The sequence below is a fragment of the Lissotriton helveticus genome, chromosome 9 (assembly GCF_964261635.1).
Source record: "Lissotriton helveticus chromosome 9, aLisHel1.1, whole genome shotgun sequence".
In the NCBI taxonomy this organism is placed as follows: domain Eukaryota; kingdom Metazoa; phylum Chordata; class Amphibia; order Caudata; family Salamandridae; genus Lissotriton; species Lissotriton helveticus.
Window position 1 is genome coordinate 269,167,601 of NC_136070.1, and position 22,016 is coordinate 269,189,616.

The window sequence follows — 22,016 nt, forward strand, 5'->3', positions numbered from 1 at the left end:
GCTTAAGTGTTTCATCAGTTTCTAGTTCTGCTGGAGTTTCAGAACTGCTGCATTTTTATACAATTTGTTTTTCTGTTGGTATTATTTGGTCTGAAAACAATGTTTTTATATTTCTTCTACAGTCTATAGGGAATTTTTGTCTAATGATCTTTTTAGATTACTCTGGCAATACTCATCAAAGCAGCATTACTGTTTCATGTTTTTACTGTTGCTAGACTGCCAACAGCATAATTTTAGACCTTCAGCCAGACAGTTGATGAAAAAAGAGAGCTTTTCTTTTGTGGAAATAACTGCAGAGACTTCAAACGGGCTAAATCAATTTCTATAATAACCTCTCTTCATGCTGCCACGTGTATGTGTGTGTGTGTGTCTGTGTCTCTCTCTCTTTCTCTCTCTCCCCACGCTCTCTCTCTCTCTCTCTCTCTCCCCCCTCTCTCTGTGTTCTGTTTCTGTAGGATCATCGTTGCCAGGAATGTTTTCTCCCTGTGCTTTTAGGGGGCATTTAAAGTGACCGATGGGTTTTGACTCGTTCCTTCACTCCATTTCACAGGTACTTTTAATCTCTACACCACAAAAGTGCTGGTCTCCCCTGAAATGCTAGGCCATGCAAACATGAGATTTCTCCCTGAACATAAGTTAGTATGATATTCAAGGCACATTTTATTCCCCTGTCTTTTATTTGGTGGAAATATGAGGAGTGTGATTGAATACTAAAAGCTAATCCCCCTTACCCTCATCAATGTGTTCACCGTAATCCTCCTTGCTTCTCCATATGTGGAGTGTCCCAATTGGAAAAAACATCAGCTACTTTCTGTAAGTGAGTACTATTTTATTGATGGTTAGAACTGTCTGCCTTAGGGTGGTGTTCCACAACAGCTGTTTTGCCTTCCTCCATTTTTTCTGACCTTGTTTTTGCTGGCCGTAGGACTCTGTGCACGTTACCACTGCTAATCAGTGCTAAAATGTATGTGCTCACTCCTACTCATACCCAATTTAGCGTATTTAATTAACTTGTAACTCCCCGGTAAAGTGGCACTACGTGTGCCCTGGGCCTGTAAATGAAATGCTACTTGTGGGCCTGCAGCAGTATTTGTGCTAGCCACTTAAGTAGCCCTGTAAACATATCTCAAGCCTGCCATTGTAGACTCTGTGTGTGCAGTTTGATCTGCCATTTCGACCTGGTGAAATAAACTTTTCGCCAGGCCCAAACCTTCCTCTTTACTACTGTTGGAAAGTGGGTTATTGGTAGGGGGAAATGTAGGTCTGCCAGTGGCAATAAGGGTACTAACACATGGTAGGACCCAGCATAGGTCTTGGAAAATTATTCCTATGCCCAACCCTTGGTAACGTGGCTGCAAGCAGACAGGCTTAACTTCAAAGACAGGTTTGTAAAGCATTTAAAAATACAATTTCAGTAAATAATTAAGACACAACACATAATAAAAATCCAGCACCAATTTATAAACATAGGAAATATTTGTATCTTTAAAATTACACCAAAATGACAAAAATCCAATGTAGGGAACCAGAGATATGAATTTTCAAAGATTTAATTAAATATGGCACTTAGAAGATTATAGCACCATATTGCGATACCCTCTCGCGATAGACCAGGGCAAAGTCAAAGTTTCAGGCCGGGCGCGATGGAGCCCTGAGCGGCTACAGCCTCTGGCAGGTCCCGGTCCAAGTTTCTACCTTCACACTTAGAAACTTTCCTGGAGCTTTTTCTCTCTAGGCCCCTTGAAGCTCCCAGGCAATACGGATTCGGTGAGGGTTCGCCGGCTTGACTTGTGACGAGGTCCCGGTGAACTTCCCTGGAGCGGACGTAGAAAATATTTCAAGTTTGCTTCAGCGGGCCAAACAAGGAATCCAGGTCCACACGCGATGCAAGGCAGGCGTCTTGGGTCTTGCTGTTGCTCCCGGTCGACTTTTCTACGAGCGGACGTAGATACTTTTCTGGAGCTCTTTCTCACGGGGTCTCTCGATGCTTCTCATGTAGCCGGATCCGGTGAGGGTTCGCCCGCTTCAGATTTTCTCTAGTCCCAGTCAATCTCCGGAAATGGGTGCTATGGAGCTTTTAGCGGGACGAACCCGGTTGGCTTGGCTGGCTCGCAGTTGAAGGCAGGCGGCCTGGCTGGCCAGGTTGAGTCGGGCCATCAATAGAGCTTTTTTTCAAAGTTGGTCCAAAGTTCTCCAAACTTCTTGAACTTCTTCCTGAAGTTCCTAAAAAGGTCCAACTTACTCCAATGGTCTGTAAGCTCCAAGATGCTCCTTGAAAGTTTAGGACTTCAGTTCCCACAATCCACTGGTACAAAACCCTTACAAATCCACTGATGGGTCTCCAAGGTGTAGATTTAGTTGGTGATGTTCCAGTTGAGCTTCTTTTAACCTGTAGCTTTCAGGGAGTCCACTCTTTAGTTATTGGCTGCAGTTTCAGATCGTGCAGTCTTCATAGGTCAGGCCTTAGAGTTCCTTGCACAGCAAAATCTTCTCAGCAGGGCACTCCTTGCTTCTGTAAGTTTCAACCAGCAGATCTAGAGTGTTCTGCCCCTCTCAGATACTTATTCAAAATTCTCTGGGTCAAGCAACAGGTCACTTCTGACCAATGAGAGCAGGGTTACTCCTCATAGTTATGACCACATCCTGTAGAGTGTGGCATTATTTTGTCCCAGAGTTCATCACATCTTCCAAATCCATAATGGCATATTTTCCAGCAAGGAGGTAAGAGCTGGCTAAACACACCCCCTAGGATGGCCTATTTCCATGGACTCTCCCCCTACCATCTGCACATACCTTCTTTAAGCCTAGCCCTGACTCTGGGTCAAGAGTGTAAAAGTGTAACTGGCACCCAGGCCTCCTCTCTGCCTTTGAAGAGCATGGTTACGACTCCACCCCTGGACTGGCATTCCTATGGACCAGCACACTGCCCTCCCAGCAGAGTTGGTAACCCCAGGGGCTCTTTATCACCTCTTCCAAGCAGCCTGGCTAATTCACTTAACTCTGACCAATCAGGGCAGACCACTGGAAGGCTGAATTTGGACTTACAAACAAAGTCTTATAACTTCTTGTATGTACACTTTAGGAGAAATTCAACAATATGATATTGTTGGAATTACTACTACCATTCTGGGAAGTCTTTGAATGGTCCGGCTAGTCCTCTCCTATCAATATTTATTAATCAATATCTTCCTACCATGTTTACCTATGGGCCATGGGATTTGCAATGGGGAAAATGACTTGGGCCAATTTTCTAGCACCAAGGCTTATAAAAATATATTGTATATGTATTTCCCCAATTTCTACAGGACCCCCACCCCCTGTGCAACTAGGGGAGACTTTAGGGGCCCTGAATCTGCAGAAATATTGCAGATCCTCCTTACCCAGTGCTCCTAGCATGAAAGTCGAATTTGATCAGCACTTAAACACAATGTGGGGAGTGAAATGTGAAATTTCACTTTACCCAGGCTTATAAAAACTCATTTTATAAGGGTGTACCTTATAGATAACCGACCCCCACCACTGGGACACCTAGGGGGGAACCTGGGGTCCCTAATATGCCAATACATTGTAGGTTTTCCATTTTTAAGTGCCCCGACCACCAAAGTCGAGTTTGGGCACAATTTACTTTTTAAAAGCAATCCTGGCACCCAGGGCTGCTTTTAAACTGACCCCAGGCTTCAGCAGTGCACACGTGCAAGTGCAGAAAAAGGTGCTGGCCTCTAAACTGTTATGCCCCAGGGTATTGGGGACTTTTTAAAAATATATATTTTTATTAGAACAGGAAAAATTGGTAAAATAAATAGTTTACATGTCAGTTTACATATCAAATAGCAACACCAATAAATTAATCAAGCATAGTCAAGTTATAAAAAAACATTCCATATTACAATTTCCAATGGCAACCTACAAGGAATCAGACTCCCACCGCCTCTAACTAGACTATCCTAACTAAATTTTTAATGAATAAGTTACATTAAATAGGATTAATAAAGTGCCAAGTGCAAGTCATTTTGTTTCGTGTCTGACAAATATAGGAACAGGATAACTTCTACAAAGTGCCACCTGCATATATAACTTGTTTTAACTAGTTCATGATCATCAGGTTTCATCTATGAACCCATAAGGAAAAAAAGTCACCAAATACCCCTAAATCTTACCACAGCTTCTATGCGTTTGGCATTGGCCTCTTCAAGTCTACAAGTCCTAGTCATTTTATTAAACCAATGTTCAATGCTAGGTTGTAAACTGGTTCTCCAGTTTTGCAGAACAAGTGATCTGGCAACTGCAATAGCAATTAAAATAAAATATTGCAGATTTTTTGTAAAACATTTCACTTCTCCTGAAGAACCAAATAGCACCAGCATGGCTGACAGACTAATTTGCATGGATAAAATCAAAGAAATTTCTGCAAAAACCCTCTTCCAGAAATATTGTAAATCATTACATTCGAAAAATATATGAACCCAGCCCCCTTCACCCTCTCTGTTACAGCGAAAGCATTTATTTGGGCAGGTTAGAAACATTTTAGACAATTTCAGGGGTGTAAAATATAGTAACCATCTAGATAAAAAATTCATTCTTTTAAAATTGGCGCCTCTGAGAGTTTTATTCGCTAGATCACTAAACTGTTTCCACTCTCTTGTATTGAACTTGCAGCCTCTCTCTGAATGAATTTTTTTTAGCTCTTTTGACAGGATCTCTTCCGAATTGGCTTTTTGATGAAGTAGCTGATACCAACAGCCAACCCCTACCATTTTATTTACTATCTGCTTGACAATTGGTCTTACTGTCTCATCTAGCCTTGCATAGTTAATTTTAAGGAAGTTGGATATTTGTACAAAGCTTAGGCAGACCCTCCAGGATTTCGCGATTTCACGGTTTGCCGCGAAATGAGCACTTTTGGAAAAATGCAGCGATTTGTTTTACAAAAGTGCCCGCGAAATCCAGACATCCAGACCCCCCCCACCCGTCGAAGGTGCTTGTGCAAAGCTCCTGTACCCTTCTGCACAGACCCTCTCCAAGCGGCACGTGCCAGTGGAGATGACACCATTGAAAGAGACCTTTTTGTACAGTTTCTAACTAAGATCGGTGGCGCTCTAACAGAAACCTCTAAAAACAACTCCCTCCATACTGCACTGGCTTCAGGACAGCGAGTTCCCATGTATCAGCCAGATGACGTAGACAGAGATGTCATCCCTAGCCGGTCATTGGATATGCCTCAGCCTCTGTCCTTCAGCACGCCTCTGGCCCGCATCACCAGGTCCTGAGCAGCCAGTGTGTACCTGCGGGGCAAGAGAGAGCAGGCAGCGGTTAGAAAATCGCATCAAACCCCCCGAGCTTCCATTTTACATACTTGAGGAATAGTAAGATGCGTGTTACACATTTTAAATGCTCACTCCTCCTCACTTCTGCAATCTCTTGACAGATAATGGCATACAAAGCATTAGTAACCAGACTCCAGCATGGTCCAATATCTCAGCCACACTAGTCTGTCTTTCCAGAAACGCAGCTTTGCTACTTGTACATTTTGTTTCTCCTTTAGAAATGTGACATCATATGGAACTTTCAGGGCCTCCTTTATTCACAATCAATTTGTTGTGCCACACTTGAGATTTATAACGCATTTTAGGTTTTTTCTTTGTATTCCTATTAAGATCTGAGAGAGAATTCTAACAAGCTTGTTTGTAACTGTCTCCAAAATGCAGACTATTATAACATGCCTTTTGGACGTGATCTGTTTTAAGCTGTCACCCCCTAGAATGTATGGCTGGTTTTACGTGCCAGCTCTCAGGAGAATTGTTACAAATTACTGGGGTAATCCAAGAAGTCCATAGGACCTGGGTAGCATATAGTAAGTAGAACAATGTGGTCCTACTGACAAGTAATCCAAGAGAAATGCAATATTTAATATGCAACGTAGGCGAGCGAAAAACAGGATTATGAATAAATCAAACTTAATACTGCGTTGAATAATCAAACCAGATTTTATATATCAAAATCATTCACAGTATATACAAAACTCGTAGAGTTTATTCTATAGTGGTTGCTCAAAATAGAGTGAAAAGAAAGGTGTTTATAGAATTGCTCATGTGCGCAGTGATAAGAAAAGAAAGTGAAAGGGAATTAATAACTGTTCACAAAGTTATCATAGTTCAATATCTATGGCCATGAAAACTAAAGCTAACCAAGGCCGAGAAGCCTGTCGGAGAGATTTATACACTATTATTTTAACTCTTGTTCAAAAGTGGGTGGTGACTTGATCAAAACCACACCCCTCAACTGTGTGTGTTTGTGTGTTTGTGTTTGTGTGTTTGTGTGTTTGTGTGTGTGTGTGTGTGTGTGTGTGTTTGCGTGTGTGTGTGTGTTTGTGTGTGTGTTTGTGTGTGTGTGTGTGTTTGTGTGTGTTTTCAATCCAGGCTTGGATGGTCAAAATTGTCGACATTTCAACCCGACTGTTGCATGAGGTAAATTACGTCCTTGCATGCAGGTCTTCATCAGGACAGTAGAGAGTAGGGTGATTTATATAGGGCAGCCTAAAAAAGACAAACTTAATTAGTTCTAAAGAGCATCCTATTAAAAACATTCACATCACCAATAGTACAGAGAAGTACTAACTTCACAGTGGTGCAGCTGGCGAAAACACTTAGTATTTGTGGGAATTTTGTTTCCGCGATGAATGAGTTGGTTAACACTGGTGGTGTTTCCTGGCCCTTTACTTTTTGATAACGCCCTCACAGATGGCTATTCATATTACTATAGGTGATCCCAAAACTTTATTTTGTCCTATATCTAGCCTTAAAGCCAAACAAAGTGTCTACCTTGTAAATAAACCAAATATACATAGCGTCATGTTGGTAAATAACTAAAAAAACTAAGATCTTTGTCTTTGTTGAAGGAAAAACCGCCAAATAAAATGCCGCTAAATTTCCATATTTGTGCCGCTAAATTTGCCAATCCATGCCGCTATATCCTGAGGGGTCTGCAGGGCCAGTGCAGTATTCGGTGTAGTGGCCTGGAGACAAACCGTTTCCCAGTTAATTAAGAAATCAAGGTTATAGAAATCCCCGAGCTGAAGATAACCCAGTTCTTGCCAGTCCTGAAAAAGCCCTCTGGAGTGTTTAAGACCACCTACTGCCCCATCCTATGTAGGGGTGTAAGAGTGAAACAAAGGGACATCTTGTGATTTAAAAAATAACTGCATTCTATCAGCCAGTGTGAAGATAGTTTTGCTAAACGTAGAAACACGGGGAGTCCAATGGCGCTTTAATTCAACATGCGCATCAATTTCTTTTATCAAAAACAGAATTCTCCTTACCCAATTGGGAAAAATGATCAAGTAAAGAAGCCTGATGATATGTTAAAAAAATGTGGGAGTGCCAGTCCTCCTGAAGTTACATCAAGTTGCAATATAGAGAACTTAACCCTAGGTTGTTTATTATTCCAAACAAACTTCCTTATTAATCGATCCAACTCCTTAAAATAATAATTCGGGATTTTCAAGGGCAGATTATTAAATAGAAACAAAAACAGTGGAAGAACCATCATTTTAACCATTGAGCCCCTCCGAACTAAGGACAATTGAAGCAGAGACCAGTTATCGAACAACTTTTTGACTTTTGTGAGCAATCTAGAATAATTCAAAGAAAATAATTGCCCAAAATCATTAGTGACATGTATCCCCAGATATCTAATTGGGTGCGGAGGTTTTAAATGAATGGCAGGTGGGAAATCCAAAGGAGTCGTATTAAATGCTAAGATTTCGGTTTTTGCATGGTTAACTTTGTATCCTCCGATTTGCGTAAAGTTTTGAATTTCTTCCAGCACATTCTGAAGGTTATCTGCCCCTGCCTTCAGATATAAAATGATATTGTCTGCATAAAGCTTAATTTTTGCCATACCTTCAATGGGAGGGATGATACTTATGCTCTTCCGGATCTTCTCAGCTAGGGGTTCGATAAACAATGAAAATAGGAGAGGAGACAACGTGCACCCCTGACGGGTGCCTTGTTTGATAGTAACCTTACCATTTACTAAACCATTAATCATGATTGTAGCTTCTGCCCCTCTATACATTTTTGTTAACATCTGTATAAGTTGTTGTGGAAAACCAAACTTCCATAAAATAAAAAATAACGCACTCCAGTCTACCAAATCAAAAGCTTTTCCAGCATCCCTCATCATAATCACTGCATCAGTCTGATTAATAGAAAAGTAATCGATGGCTTGCATTAAAAAATACGTATTCGATGCCATTAAACGTCCAGGAATAAAACCATTTTGATCGTTATGAACCACCTGTTGTGCACAGGGAGCTATCCTTTTTGCCCAGATTTTCATAAGAAATTTATAATCTGTTTTTAACAGACTGATAGGACAATAAGAGCTTGGATCGGCAGGATCCTTATCCTGTTTAAGAAAAACTATTGCTGCTGATTCCTTTAAACTTTTGGGAGTATCTATACCATCCTCGATTTCATTAAACAATCTTACCAAAAAGGGAAGCAGTTCAACCTGAAATACCTTATAGATTTCTACATGGATCCCGTCTGCTCCACTAGCTTTAGCATTAGCCATACTCTTTAATACTACTTGTGCTTCAGGGATTCCTATTTGAGAGCTCAATGCCTCTGAGATAGCAAAGGTAGCTCCAATAACTGAAAATATCTCTCAAGATCTGCTTCATCCACCCCCTGCGTTTCTCCATAGATATGATTAAAATGTGAGCTAAACACCTCACCGATACCCTGGTTATCGACTACTAGGAGGCCTGTTGCTGGATTTTTTATTTGAGATTAATTGTGCAGCTTTTTGTGATTTAGTGGACCAGGCCAGGAATCTGCCAATCTGCTGACTCTCCCCGTAAAGTTTTTGTTGGTAAGCCCTACTTCCTGCAATTTCCTCTGTTAAGAAAAAATCTTCGGGTCCCAGCCTACCCCATCCCTGGCTCTAAATATCCCAGCACAATCCTAATTAACTTCGCTGACTATAGAATTAAAGAGAGCGTCCTGACTAAAGCTATTCAGCAGAGACAGTTTGTTATCAGCGAGGGTATTAATTGTCGAATTTTTCCAGACATGTCTGCAGGAGCAGCACGTAGGCGTAAATAATTTGTTAAACTTTTGTATTTATTTAAGGCCCAAGGAGCACAGGCATCCATTGCACAACAATCTAAACTAAGGGTGCTGGCTAAAGGAAAGATCCATATGCTTTCGCGGGTAGAAGAAGCTCAGGAGCTTCTGAGTGAGATTACTATGGCAAGATGAATTTGTGTTGTTTGTGTTTAACTTTGTCAATTTTCTCTACGTTTTGATTCACGTCCACCAGGGTATTTAGGTCTCCTTTGTTGTATGGGTGGGGGGCAGATCACCTAGGGTGCAGTTACAGGCCACCCCATTGGCTAAGGGAGGGAGAGATGTGGGATGCGGGACCGGAAGGGTTGACCACATTTCTGGGGGAGGGGGGGTTGGTTTAGGCTTGTTTTTCTTTTTTTGTGGGGGGGGGTGCATAGATGCAGGAAAAAATTAACCGGAAAAATTTAATTGGTTTTACAGATTTACTTTACTCAATGCAGGCCATGTTACTTGGGAATATTCAGATTTACAGATGAATATGTTTAAATGCAGAATGTGAAAATAGTATCCTGTAAAGTTAATGGATTACTTAACCCGCGGAAAAGTGCTGCTTTTTTAAATTGGGTTACTTCTCTTTCCCCTGAGATTGTGTTCTTACAGGAAACTCATTTTAGATCTGATAACCCTAAGATAGTACTTCCCAAAAGGTATTCACAGGCATTTATTTGTTCCGCCAATTTAGCTGTTCGAGGGGTAGGGATTCTCCTTACAAACACACTTGACTGGCAGGTTAAGGATGTCCAGCGAGATGGGAAAGGCAGATGGTTGTGAGTTAAAGTCAAGCTGCAGGAAACATTGCTGAATTTGGTAAATTATTATGGCCCTATCGAGCACAATACGCGCACTCGTCAAAATTTACCAATTAGTAATAAGTATGGAAGGTGTTTTAGTTCTGGGCGGTGATTTTAATTTTATTCAGAATCTAGACCTGGATTCATTAAAAAAAATGAAGCGTCAACAAAAACCGCAAAATTAATTAATAGCCTAACAAAAGATTTCTCACTAGCAGATCCCTGGAGATTAGCTTATCCTACTCTCTCCCAATATATCTGCTATTCTGATAGATTCAGATCGGCCTCACGTTTGGATGATTTTTTAGTGGATAAATTAGTTGCTAGGGGTCCAGCAGAAATTGTTGCCAACTCGTTTTCAGACCACTCACTAGTTTCTTTTACACTATTATTAAATAAGAGCGTGAAAATTAGACCTAGATGGCAATTTGATAAATCCCTTCTACAAGATACGATCTGGTTTATCAAGGAGTTTTTTCTACACAATGTAAATACGGCCCCTTTATTTACGGTATGGGAGGCCTTTAAAGCCACATTTAGAACCAGGTTATTTCTTATAAGGCAAGAATTAATAACCTACAGAGACATAAGATTGCCACACTTCAAACTATGGTGGAGGAGGTTAGACGAAAGATAACTCTTGCAGATTCCCCAGCGCCCATAATAAAGGCACAGCAGCAAGAGCTAGCTATGGCAATGGAGAATCTGAAAGGTACTGGGGACTTCTAGGTAGTTTCAATCCCCTGCCCTATTAAACTAGGGGCTTATGGGGTAGGTCATGCCAATTATAGGGGTACCCCACCATACCATAGTGTACCCTAGTGTATGTTAGGTGCTTTAACTGTATTTTAGTGTGTTCCTTTCAGCTTAGGACTGGCCCTGGGCCTGGTTAGGCAGAGCCCAGGGTCAGTCAAAATCAGTTACCACCAGTATTAGTTAGCAAAAAGTTGGGGGGGGGGTGTGCCCAGGGCACAGGATGACGTTGCAACACCTACATATGTCACCCCTAGGGTAGGCCCTGGACAACCCATAGGGCAGGGTGTAATGTATTTAAAAGGTAGGACATATACATTAAATTTTTACATATCCTGGCAGTGGAAAACTCTTAAATGTTGTGTTCTAAAAAAAAAAAGAAATGTTCTCTACTGCAAGTCCTATCTCTCCTATAGGGTAACATTAGAGTTGTCTTATTAAATTTCATAAATGTAATTGCCACATGGTAAGAGATAGCCAGTTCATGTTTGGTGTCTCTGGAATTCTAGTTTAAAATCCTAACTGATGGTGAAGTCCGATTTTAAATTACAATTCTGAAATTGCTACATTTAGAAAGTTGGCATTTTCTTGCCTTAGCCATTTGGTGCCTGCAGCCTGCCTGGGTCACATGACTGGGTGCATCTGACAGTTAAGTTTTGTGTATTCCTCCTAGACCCTCGTACATATTGGGAGCTTGTGTGTGACAGGATCGGCCATCATTGGCAGGATGGGAAGGAGGAGCTGGGCACAGCCCAAACTTACACTTGACTAGGCTGTGTCCTGTCTTCACACAAAGGGCCTAACCACCCTACATTGTTACTTCCGCCAGCTAGAAGACAGGACAGGGGGTTAGGGAATTGCATGCACTGCAAAGATACTGTCTAGAAGCTTCTTCCACCTTTTAGAACCGGGGCTCCAGTGTATAAAAGAAAGACCTCTGACTCTAATTCTTCAGTACACTCCTGGACCAGGAAGGACTGCTTTGCTGCTGCAGGACTGCCACTCTGCTGGGCTGCACTCTGCTGCTGTACTGGCCTGCTGCCCTCTTGCCTGCATAAGGTTTGACCTGCATCTCCAGAACCCAGAATGACTACTGGGGCTAGTTGGCTGGTCTCCTGGCTTCCAACAAACTTGCATCTACACCTGTACTCTGCCATCTGTGAGTCTACCCTGACAAGTGGTGCCACCATTGACCCTTGGAAGTGGGTTTAAGGTGCTTTACCTGCCTCTGTGGATCCAGCGTACCCAACGCATCTCCACTGCTGCATGGCTCAATCCCAACCAAAACTCCCTCATCCCCGCTACTGTGTGGATTGGACTTATCCCAATGACTCATCGCTCCTGCACCTGCAGAACCGTCTTCGCATGATGCATCCTTGGTGAAAGCCCCTGCATTCCTTGTCGATGGCAGCCTTGATGACAGGCTCCACTTCGATGTTCACAGCTCTTTGGACCCCAGCATTGCACCAACAATGCACCGCATCTTCGATTAACTGAGTTTGTATTGCAAGCCTAGTTGATGGGGTCCTCCGTGATGACGCAGCCCCTCACTTCGTAGCCTTGCCGTGTCTCGTAACTGACATATCGGTTCGGCTGCATGGCACATCTTCTACGCGGATCCTCGCAACGCTTCACAAACCAGGATTTAAGGTACTTTTGTTCAGTGGGTCTAACTTGGTCCTTGTAGCCAGCCGGTGCTCTATTGCAGTTGGCCTGAACTTGAGACTTTGTCCCGGTCCAGTGCGACCAGACGTCCACAGTTGGAGCTTCATGTCTCTTGGTACTATTTTTCCTAAAAACTTTCAAAATCAATATCTCCAGTTCTACTAATTGGTTGTTTGTTGTATTGGTCTTGTTTAATTTATTAAAATGTACTCTATTTCTTTTTACTCTGTTGTGCGCGCTTTTTGTGGTGGGTTTTCACTGTGGCACGGGTTCAAGTGTTGCACAGATATTTTACACATTGCCTCTAAGTTATGCCTGACTGCTCTGTGGCAAGCTACCCAAGGGTGAGCACAGGTTAATTTAGGGTTTGCTTGTGACTTCACCCTGAGGAGGATGGTTGTTCCTGTTTGAGAAGGGTTACACCCCCTCAATCAGTAACCCAATTTATGATGACATTGATATTTTTTCATTTACAATTTTAGTTTTTTTTTAACAATTATTTTTCCATTTCGCATACACAATGCATGTTTTTGATAAACACTGGAAGATAATAAACATACTACTATCAATTGATGTGCAATACGTAGATATTAAGGGCAAAGTTATACCTATTTCTCACTTCTTAATAGAGATGAAGCGTTCATTTTTGGCTTGTCATAGTTATCAGGCTTCATCATGGCTTCAACATGGCAATGATGTATTTGGCATTTTGTCATCTGGCCACCTCTCTTCTATGTCAAGACTATTTGTGGTGAACTTCAAGAAACGCCAGTTATCAAATGAATTTATTTTCTTCAAGGAGCAATACCGAGATGAAAAGACTGACTACTTTAAAGTGTGTTTAATGATTTGTTTGTTGAGGCAGTGAGTGTTAGGGAGTTTCAGTATTACTTTGTCACTTCACCAAGAGAGCTGTTGAATTTCTGGGAAAGTAAACATTTGTACGTTTGTATGCCATTCAATTATTGACATTGGTTATCACTTATCAATTATTCCTAAATCTCTCTGTGATTTGAATCAACTAATGGCGTACTTGCTATTGGCAATGGGTTTGTTTACTTCTCAGGATCAACCTGCATTGAGTTCTGTGCTTCATTTCCGCTACACTGAATAATTTAAATTCATTGTGTTAAAAAAAGAAACCATTTACTTTATTGAATTGCTTATCTCCCTCCACTAATTCAACTTGATTATCCCATATCCCCACCAGTAAGTCAATACACTTTTAAAATACAAATAAGTTAAAGAGCTTGCCAGAAATGTCTCGTTCTAGTACCTAATGGCAGTGGTTGGCTTTGAGGAATATTTTGTTGTATTTTATTTTATATTAATGGTTCTCCTGAAAAAGCTATTACTAAAGTTAAGTAATAGACATCTACTATCGTTTTTTACAGATGAGCAGTGACGGAACTAAAGGAAGAATTCATGTCGGCCGATCTGCTCAGAATAAATCCCTGACAACATCCTCCACACAAAAAAGGACAGGTGAAGAAAATGTACTCTCTGCTTGTTCACTCGTTTATGCTTTACCTAGAACTATCTGCCTTTCAGAAAAGAAGTGGAGTCAGCAATTGCTCACCCATGAACACCGGAGCGCTAGTAATACACTGCGACTACTTGATCGACCCCATTCTGCCCTTATTTTCAGTGAAGCAGGAGCACGTGGCAAGCAAGTCCGAGCTTTTCCATAAGAAGTCAGATGAACATACACATCATAACCGAACCTCTGAAGATCCTTCCATAAACTTGTGGTACTTGGCCATGTTGATCAGTCTGTTACCGTTTTTTAATTTATTCCTATAGTTATTCGACTCTGTGCTTTCTGTGGGGTGGTCGCAACAGAGTGTGGGTGCAGAAAACCTTTCATAGCTGAAGAAGAGCAACAAAGAGGATAAATACTCCCTATTGATGTACATAGATCAAAGTGTTTACGTTATTCACTGAAAACAGTTTCATTTGAAGATCCTATTTCTCAAACAATTGAAGAATTAAAGAGCTAGGAAAGGATATGAAAATCCGGGAAACTTCAGAATGTTGGCAGAATTTTTTTAATGCCTTTTATTGATTTTCCCAAAAATAAGAAACCACATAAAATTAAGAGTGCAGTTAGGACAGCATAGCATTAAATGTGCACCGTCTCAGGGGCACTTAATAGCAATTAATATTACTGTATCAATAATAGCTTTAATAAGTATTTCTTTGAACTCGGCTCGAAAAGGGAGAGAGTTGTTGCAATAGGCTTAAAATCAGCAACTATTAGTCATTATTTACAGTAGTATCTGGCAGATTCTCCATCCGTTGGCTGTAGTCTCGCAATTCCTCAGCCAACTTGTCATCTGTCCAGACCATGACCATGTGTATTTTTTTACATCCTCACATTCCTTCCTATCACTACACCACATCTCAAACAAGAGCCCTAACTAATCCAGCCAATGCACAGCAATTCTGCATTTGGCCTATGTTAGACACGGATCTAAAAAAAAAAGTTTTAATCTAATCTTGGATCTTTTGGTCTTTGAGGCATACATAACTAGTATCCTCTGTCGAATTGACGGTTGTAGCAAGTCAACCACTGTCTATCTAGTCTACTTCTCCCACAATTCAGCTACAAGTAGGCCGGAAATTCCTGAATTCTTGATGTTGCGTCTACAACAGTTTTAGTCATTTTCTGTCATAACATTCTGTAAACTACCTATCTATTGGTCCTTGTCTTCCAGTCCTTTATGCCATAGCCCTAGGTACTCTCCAGTCTATTTTGAGTGGAATAACTACAGGGTAGGGTACAGTTCACTGTTGCAATGGAGAAAACCAGAGGAAGTGCAAACAGTCTGTGCAAACAGGATATCCTCTCTATTGCCTCGGGTTTTGGATAGTGAAGTGTTTCGTGTGGTATGCCACGTGAGGTGTCTTTTTGAGAGACTGAGGCAGGGTATAAATTCCTTATAGTGCCTGCACCTAGTGTTACACAATGCTGTACCTTTGTCTCACTCCACCATAAACGAAGACTCTAAGCGTCCAAACCCATGATTGGTTCACAATTGTAGTAGGTGCTGACTAACCGTCATACAGAAACCGGAATTCATGGCATGCTGGCCATTTGCTATGTGGCTTACCCAGTCCTCAAGAAAGAACCGAATAACACAAATAAATGATTCACCTGGGAACTCACTCTCTTCAGTGCACTGGTGGCCTCTTGCCTGGTACATCACTGTGGCTAGCTTGACGGAAGCCTAACTGATGAGGCCCTTTGTGTAAGTTGTCCAGCTATCGCTTGCCTGGTCTCGAGCTGAACTATTTCCTTGCTCTAGAGAGTCATGAGCGCCATTGCAGCTGGGTACTGTGTGAATTGTGTTGTCTACAAAGAAGGTAATATACCCTCCCAAGCTCCTACCTTGGGAGTTCCAATAAGAAATAGCCCGACAGGACTAGTTAGGAGAGCTAATAAACCTGCTGCTAGGTTCTTACAAGCAAGCACCCTTAGCATGCAAAGATAGGGCACTGTCCAGGTGTTGTCACCTTGCCACTTGGGTGGTGGCCATACCCGCTCACCCACTTACTCTTTCTTTCTGGATTTTGTTTCCACCTTGAACTACTCTGCTCCATTCTAGGCAGAGTAATGTAAGAATAAGGGGCCAAAGGGGTATGTCTTCCCATGGATCACAAACAAGATAGTGTGGGTGAAAGGGTGGATGGCTGAGTGGAAGGGTGGATGGATGGATGGATGAGTTTTCCAAATCATGACCTATAGGTATTTCATAACGAATGGGGGCACCTACTACAGATTGATTATACAATGTTCATGTATCCCCTGTAGAAGCTGCTTTGCTACAGCAGTTTGAGGGTGACAGGAACGAAAATTTTCCGTTTGTGATTCTGCATTCTAAGAACATTAAGCAATACTGACATAAAGAGTTGACGTTGTAGTACTGGCATTTGCTGTGTTTTCCAGTGTGTGTTTAAATTGGTAAATAAAACGTGTTGATGGAGTACCAGGCCAGTAGGCTCCAGAAGTACACTATTTATAAAAACACATCTTTGTTGCTGTTTTTGCACACACTGACGTGTGCTTTTAGGTATGATTTTACTCGAAGGATTGACGTTTTTCAAAAAGGAGTGTTCAGTTTGCTGCAAATATAAATCCTTAATTGTTTTTAAGCTGCCTTACTATTTATCTGTGTGTTGCTTTGTGTAGTCTTTGGTTTTACTTTCTTTTATGGATGTGAAGGATACTGCCACCCTCACAGACGTTCATGTTGGCACAGTTATCTTGTTGGCAATAAGCACAAGCATTAAAAATGCAATAGGTCTCGCCTTTTATTAAGTTAAAGCCATTTGCTTTGCTATACAATACCATTAGCATAGCAAATGGCTTCAACATAATCAAAGGCGGGATCTATTGCATTTTCAATGCTTGTTTGACTTTCCCAACCTTTCTTCTCTACTCCCCTCCCCCTTAAATTTTCCTAACTGAGCGGTGATGTAATAAATTCATCCATATGCTCACAAACGTGTCTCAGCTTCTTACGCTGTGTATCAGTTCCTATGATGGTCATCTCCATACTAGTGATATCTAGAAATTGATACCACCATACCATAACAGTCAGGGCTATTAATAACCTGGCTGAGACGATCACCACCATTATCTCCTCGTAAGTCTTCCTCGCCACATGACTAATGTAGTGAGCTTCAGCTCCACACCAGAACCCTTCAAAGCAATAAAGTCAGCCTCCCATGCCTCCCATCCGTTCCCAATATGGCCGACCCATTACACCCTTGACCTCTATAAGAGGCGGGCCGGCCCAACCCTTCAGCCTGTTTTTTTAGTTCTGCGCTAATTCTGAGGTGTGTTCAGGTAAGTGTGTTCCTGCTTTAGCATGGAGCTTCGGTCCCTGGGTCGAGGCCCTGCTCTAGCTGGCCCATGGGCATGGGGATCCTCCCCCTTCCTTCCCCCTTTTCCACTTGCTTGGGGTCGGTTAGGCTCTGCTGTAGCGAGTCAAGGGTTAATGGGGGGCGGCCACGGGAGTGTCGTGCTCGGACTTCCTGGCCCGTCTTGTCCCCTGCGGCCGTGGAGGCGTCCTGCCTGGTTTACGGGGGTGCGCTTGCATTTTCCCTCATCTGGGGTTGACGGCGTTTGCCCTGCCCTGCACGCATGGGCTTCTATCCCGCAGGTCACGCTCGGCGGCCGTAGTATCGGCGGGCCTCCGTGTGCGCTTGCTGTGGTTGTGTGCTCGTGGGCTGTTTGCTGTCTCCCTTCTCGCTCCTTACCTCCTGGGTCAGCGTCCGGGACGGTGGCAGTTCCCGGCACCGTTCCACGCATCGCTTCCTTCTCTGTCTGCCCAGGCTTGTGGGTCTTACACGGGCGGGTGGCGATGCTCCTTTTCTCACGCCCAGGTCACGCAGGGTAGTGGCGAGCTGGAGATTACCTTGAGGGGCCGTGTTTGTGCACCTGGCCTTGCCTCCTGTGTTGGCGTAAGGGACGGTGGCTGTTCCCGGTGCCGTTCCGCGCATCGCTTCCTTCTCTGTCATCCTGCACGGGCGGGTGGCGGCGCTTCTTTTTCTCCCGCACAGGTCGCACGCGGCAGACAGTTCTGTTTTTTGCTGGGGAGGGTAGGGCATGCATTCCGCATTGGTTTGTGACCGGCCTCCTCTGGCTCCGGCCGGGGTTTCAGGCGGGTCATCCTACGGGGCAGTGAGCCTCCTTCGACTGCCTTTCTGGTGCCTTGGGTTATCCTCCTGTGGGTCCAGTCCGGGCTTTTCCCGTGGGGTTTTATGCAAATTGCCTCTTTGTTGCCGTAAGGCAATCGCTTGTGCACTTTTTCATTTTTCCGGCATTGTGCTTACAGGGGGGAGGCCTGCGGTTTCTGTGCGGTGTTTGCTTCATTTTCCTTTTTGTTCCTGGTTTTGGTACTGTGGCCTGCTGGCTCGGGTTGGCTCCCTGGCAGTGTTGACACTGTTAGGATTCGTTTTACCCGGCTCTTCTGTCCTTCTCACCCTTGGTATGTTTATGCCTGTGCCCTTGCCTCTCTTGTCTGCCCCTATTCTGTCGACTCTTTCTTGTTTGGCTGGGTGGGACCTGGTTCTTGGCTGGCTCAATGGCCTCCTGGGTGCTCACCTCGCCTGCTTGCTTCCTGCTTGGGGTCTGTTATGGGGCGCTTTGCTTAGCCCCTGTGCGGGGCGGTCTCGCTCCTCCGTGCTGCGTTTCCCTCCCAGCTGGTTTCTTTGGCTTTCCTGCACTTGGTGCCCTTGGTGGACGTTCGCTTCCTTTCTGGTGGCTTGGCCTTGGGCCTTCCGCTCTGCGGGCTCCGTGGCCGTCCTTTTGAGCTTTATGCTTTTCGCTGTGGGACGGTTAGGTTCCGTTTGGGGCCTGTCCGTTCCAGAGTCTTCCTAGGTCTGTTTTGCCTTGTGCCTGTCTGGGTTATCTCGTTGGTGTCCCGCTGCCTTCCAGGGGGTCCTTTGTGCGACTGTAGTCCATGTCCCACCTGTTTGTCTCCTTGCTGGTGGGGTGTTGGTGACCTTCGTTTTCTTTGTTGTTCAGTTGACGTGCTGGGTTTCTTTTTGCACCTCCTTCTCTTCTTGCGGCTCCTGTCAGTCTGTTTTGTTTCGTCTGGTTCCGCTGCTTCTGTCCTCAAGTGAGTTCCACTCTCTCTGTTTTGCTGGTTAGCAGTGCGGTGTTGCTGTGTTTCGGTCGGACTGCGTCTCTTCCTGCTTTGGCTTTTTGTTGGGTCTCGGTGGTTGGGTTGCCCTCTGTTCCTTTGGTCCGGCGCCTGGGTTTCGCCCATCTCGCTTTTGGCTGTCAGTTGGGTGGTCTTGGTGGGCCCCGTACGGTCTGGTCTGGGCCTTCTCTGCCCTCCTTTGGTTGTTGGTTTGGGCGTTTTTTTTTTTTTGCCGGCCCACCGGTTCCCGGGGCTCCGGGTTCTCAGCCCTTCCGGTGTCTCTCTCTCCCGGTCTGGTTTTTCTGGCTCGTGGTTGCCTCTCTCTCGGGTGGTCCTTCCGCTCCTCTGGCCTTTTGGGTTTGCCTCCTTCCTTGGCATCCCCTTCTGGTCCATTGGTTTCTTGTGAGTTTCCATGAAGCCACTTAGCTTTGGTATTTGCTCACTACGTTAGTCATGTGGCGAGAAAGACTTACGAGGAGGTAATGCCCTGATTACTTACAGGTAATCTTCATTAATCCAAGTATAGTCTTCCTAGCCACATGAGTTCCCATCCCTCCCTCCCTGTCTGGCTATCGGTTTCATGTTTATGCTTGGTAGTTTTAGGCTGAAGGGTTGGGCCGACCAGCCTCTTATAGAGGTCAAGAGTGTAATGGGTCGGCCGTATTGGGAAGGGATGGGAGGCATGTGAGGCTGACTTTATTGCTTTGAAGGGTTCTGGTGTGGAGCTGAAGCTCACTACGTTAGTCATGTGGTGAGGAAGACTATACTTGGAGTAATGAAGATTACCAGTAAGTAATCAGGGCATTACTAACCCAGTATTATGCAAGAGAGGTGCCTGAGCTCATCCAAACAAACAGTTGTCGAAAGAATATTAATCAGCTTGCTAATTTCTCAGAAAAAACCTGGGTCCAATAAGTTTGGATTGCCCTACAGTCAATAAAAACGCGGGTAGTGTCTTGGTCAAGACATCGAAAGCAATTCGAATCACATCCGCACCCCCATTTATGTAATCCTTTGGTAGAATAATCAATGTTCTGAATGAGTTTATAATGATGGACTTTTAGCCAGGTAATGTTTATATACTTGTGACAATTAGAGATGCTGGAAATTAATTATTCACTAGTAAATAGGCTTAGATGCCGTATCCAATTCAAAAGTCCTGCCATCATCCAAGTGTTTTAAATTACTGCCCTGATCGTCCATTAGGAGCTGATAAACACAGTGGAAAATGCCTTCACCAACAGTGAATGTAAATAAATCCAACATGGCATACGCAAAAGTGAATCAATTACCTCTGTGGTTGATTTCGTGCAAACAAAATCAATTTTTTTTACAAGTACTTAAAGAACCCAGTGTTTGGTATTGATAAGTGAGGGGAGAGGACAATACAGGATTTAAATATATATTATTGTCAGGAAGCTAGCCAATGCTATGTAGCTGCGTGCCAGACCATGGATTCACAAAGACGTGAAAGAAACTAGGTACACTCGGGTTGTGCCAAAGTGATGCACACACGAAGAGGGACAGGGCAGTTAACAACTGTTAATTCCACATAGCATGCAGGTATAAGAGTGCATGCATACTTTAAGCAGGAATAAGTAAATAGCACAATTTAGAGTTGGGCCACGGAATTCTTGTTAAGCAGAATCTTGAAATAATGTACACAAATCTTTCACTATACTTTCCGCGAGGGTGGTGGTGCACCAAGTAGCTACATAAAGCAAGGGTGTGAAGCTAAAGGCTGAACGCTTAAAACATAAAGTCCTACAGCCAAAAGTTAAAAACAATTAGAGGTTGTGAAAATAGGATCCTTAGTAAAAACGATGATGAGGGTTTCACTTATCATTTCTTAATTACGAAAGCTACAAGCACAAAATACACCCTCCTGATTGGAGAAGAAATTCACCCCCAGGAGGGTGCAGTTGAGGATGCACGTCTGTTCCCCTTTAATTCCCTGGCCCTGCTAAGCAAACACTTTTTTTCTTCTCACTCCATATTTCCTCATACTCTCCAATGATGCAAGCCCCTCCGTTTTTAATGTCCCTGCGTTGGAGCACCTTATTCACTTTCCTGGAAGTGACTAATGCAGACATGCGTGTGTGTGTGTGGTGCCACACAACAACACGCAGAGCAGACTTCTCCCGAGGCACTAATGAGAGCCCTTGAGAAAACGGGGTGCGAAGCTCCTACAAATGCTTCAACAGTTTCCTTAGAGTTCAGCTTGTGCCTCGCTCCACGTTGCCATGCAATTTTGCCCTCAGAAGGGCTGTGCCTGTGCTGTTCCTTTGTGCAACCCCTGCACATGACAACACGTCTGAAGGATGCCCACACAAATGCTACCACCACAAGTATGGAGAAGAGGAATTGTCACCAGTATCCCTCTTTAGAATAAAGGCACCCTCCAATGCCAACTGACCCTCGCCAACAGACCAAATGAATAATTTCCCAAGTCATAGTGTTGGGTCCCTCTTGGTGGTTTCCAGACAGAAGCTCGTCACCCCAAACTCGTGGCTGAAGATGAACCAGGGGAAAACATGCTCACGTAATATCACAAAGATGACTAATTTGCCAATGCAAGAGAGAACAAGAAATGAATCTCCGCATCAACCATAACTCGACCACGCAGCCGCAGGTTTACAAAGTGGGAGGGTTGAGAGGAGTGCGGCCTGCCGAGAGCACACAAAGCATTTCCCTTGCGGGAGCGAGCCACGGACAGCATGTGTTTGCAAGTTAATTACAAACATATGGTGTCAAGCTCGCTCCCGCAAGGGAATCACCAAATGTGCACGTGCTGCCATTGAAGGCAATGCAACATGTGTACGTTTTTAGGACAAAAACCGAAGCTATTGCTACAGGTCTTTTACCTATGCAGCGCATGCGTGCTGTGTAGACTTAAAAAAGAGCCTTGGCTAGCATGCACCAATGGGAGGGACGAGAGACAGACAGAGACACAAGCAGCAGGGCGGTCAATGAACAGAGTGAAAGAAAGAAGGGAGAATGGCAACACTGAGGCAAAAGCTGCT

At 43.7% G+C, this 22,016-nt stretch overlaps 1 protein-coding gene across 4 annotated transcripts in view; it reads left to right on the plus strand.

Annotated features, from left to right (window-relative positions):
• Positions 1-22,016, plus strand: part of TMEM63C (transmembrane protein 63C) — a 739,018-nt gene that overhangs the window by 69,093 nt on the left and 647,909 nt on the right. For all 4 annotated transcript variants that reach the window (XM_078659954.1, XM_078659953.1, XM_078659951.1 and 1 more), the window contains one exon: positions 13,735-13,825. The gene's annotated coding sequence lies outside the window, so the exon portion shown is untranslated. The remainder of the gene's footprint in view (positions 1-13,734; positions 13,826-22,016) is intronic.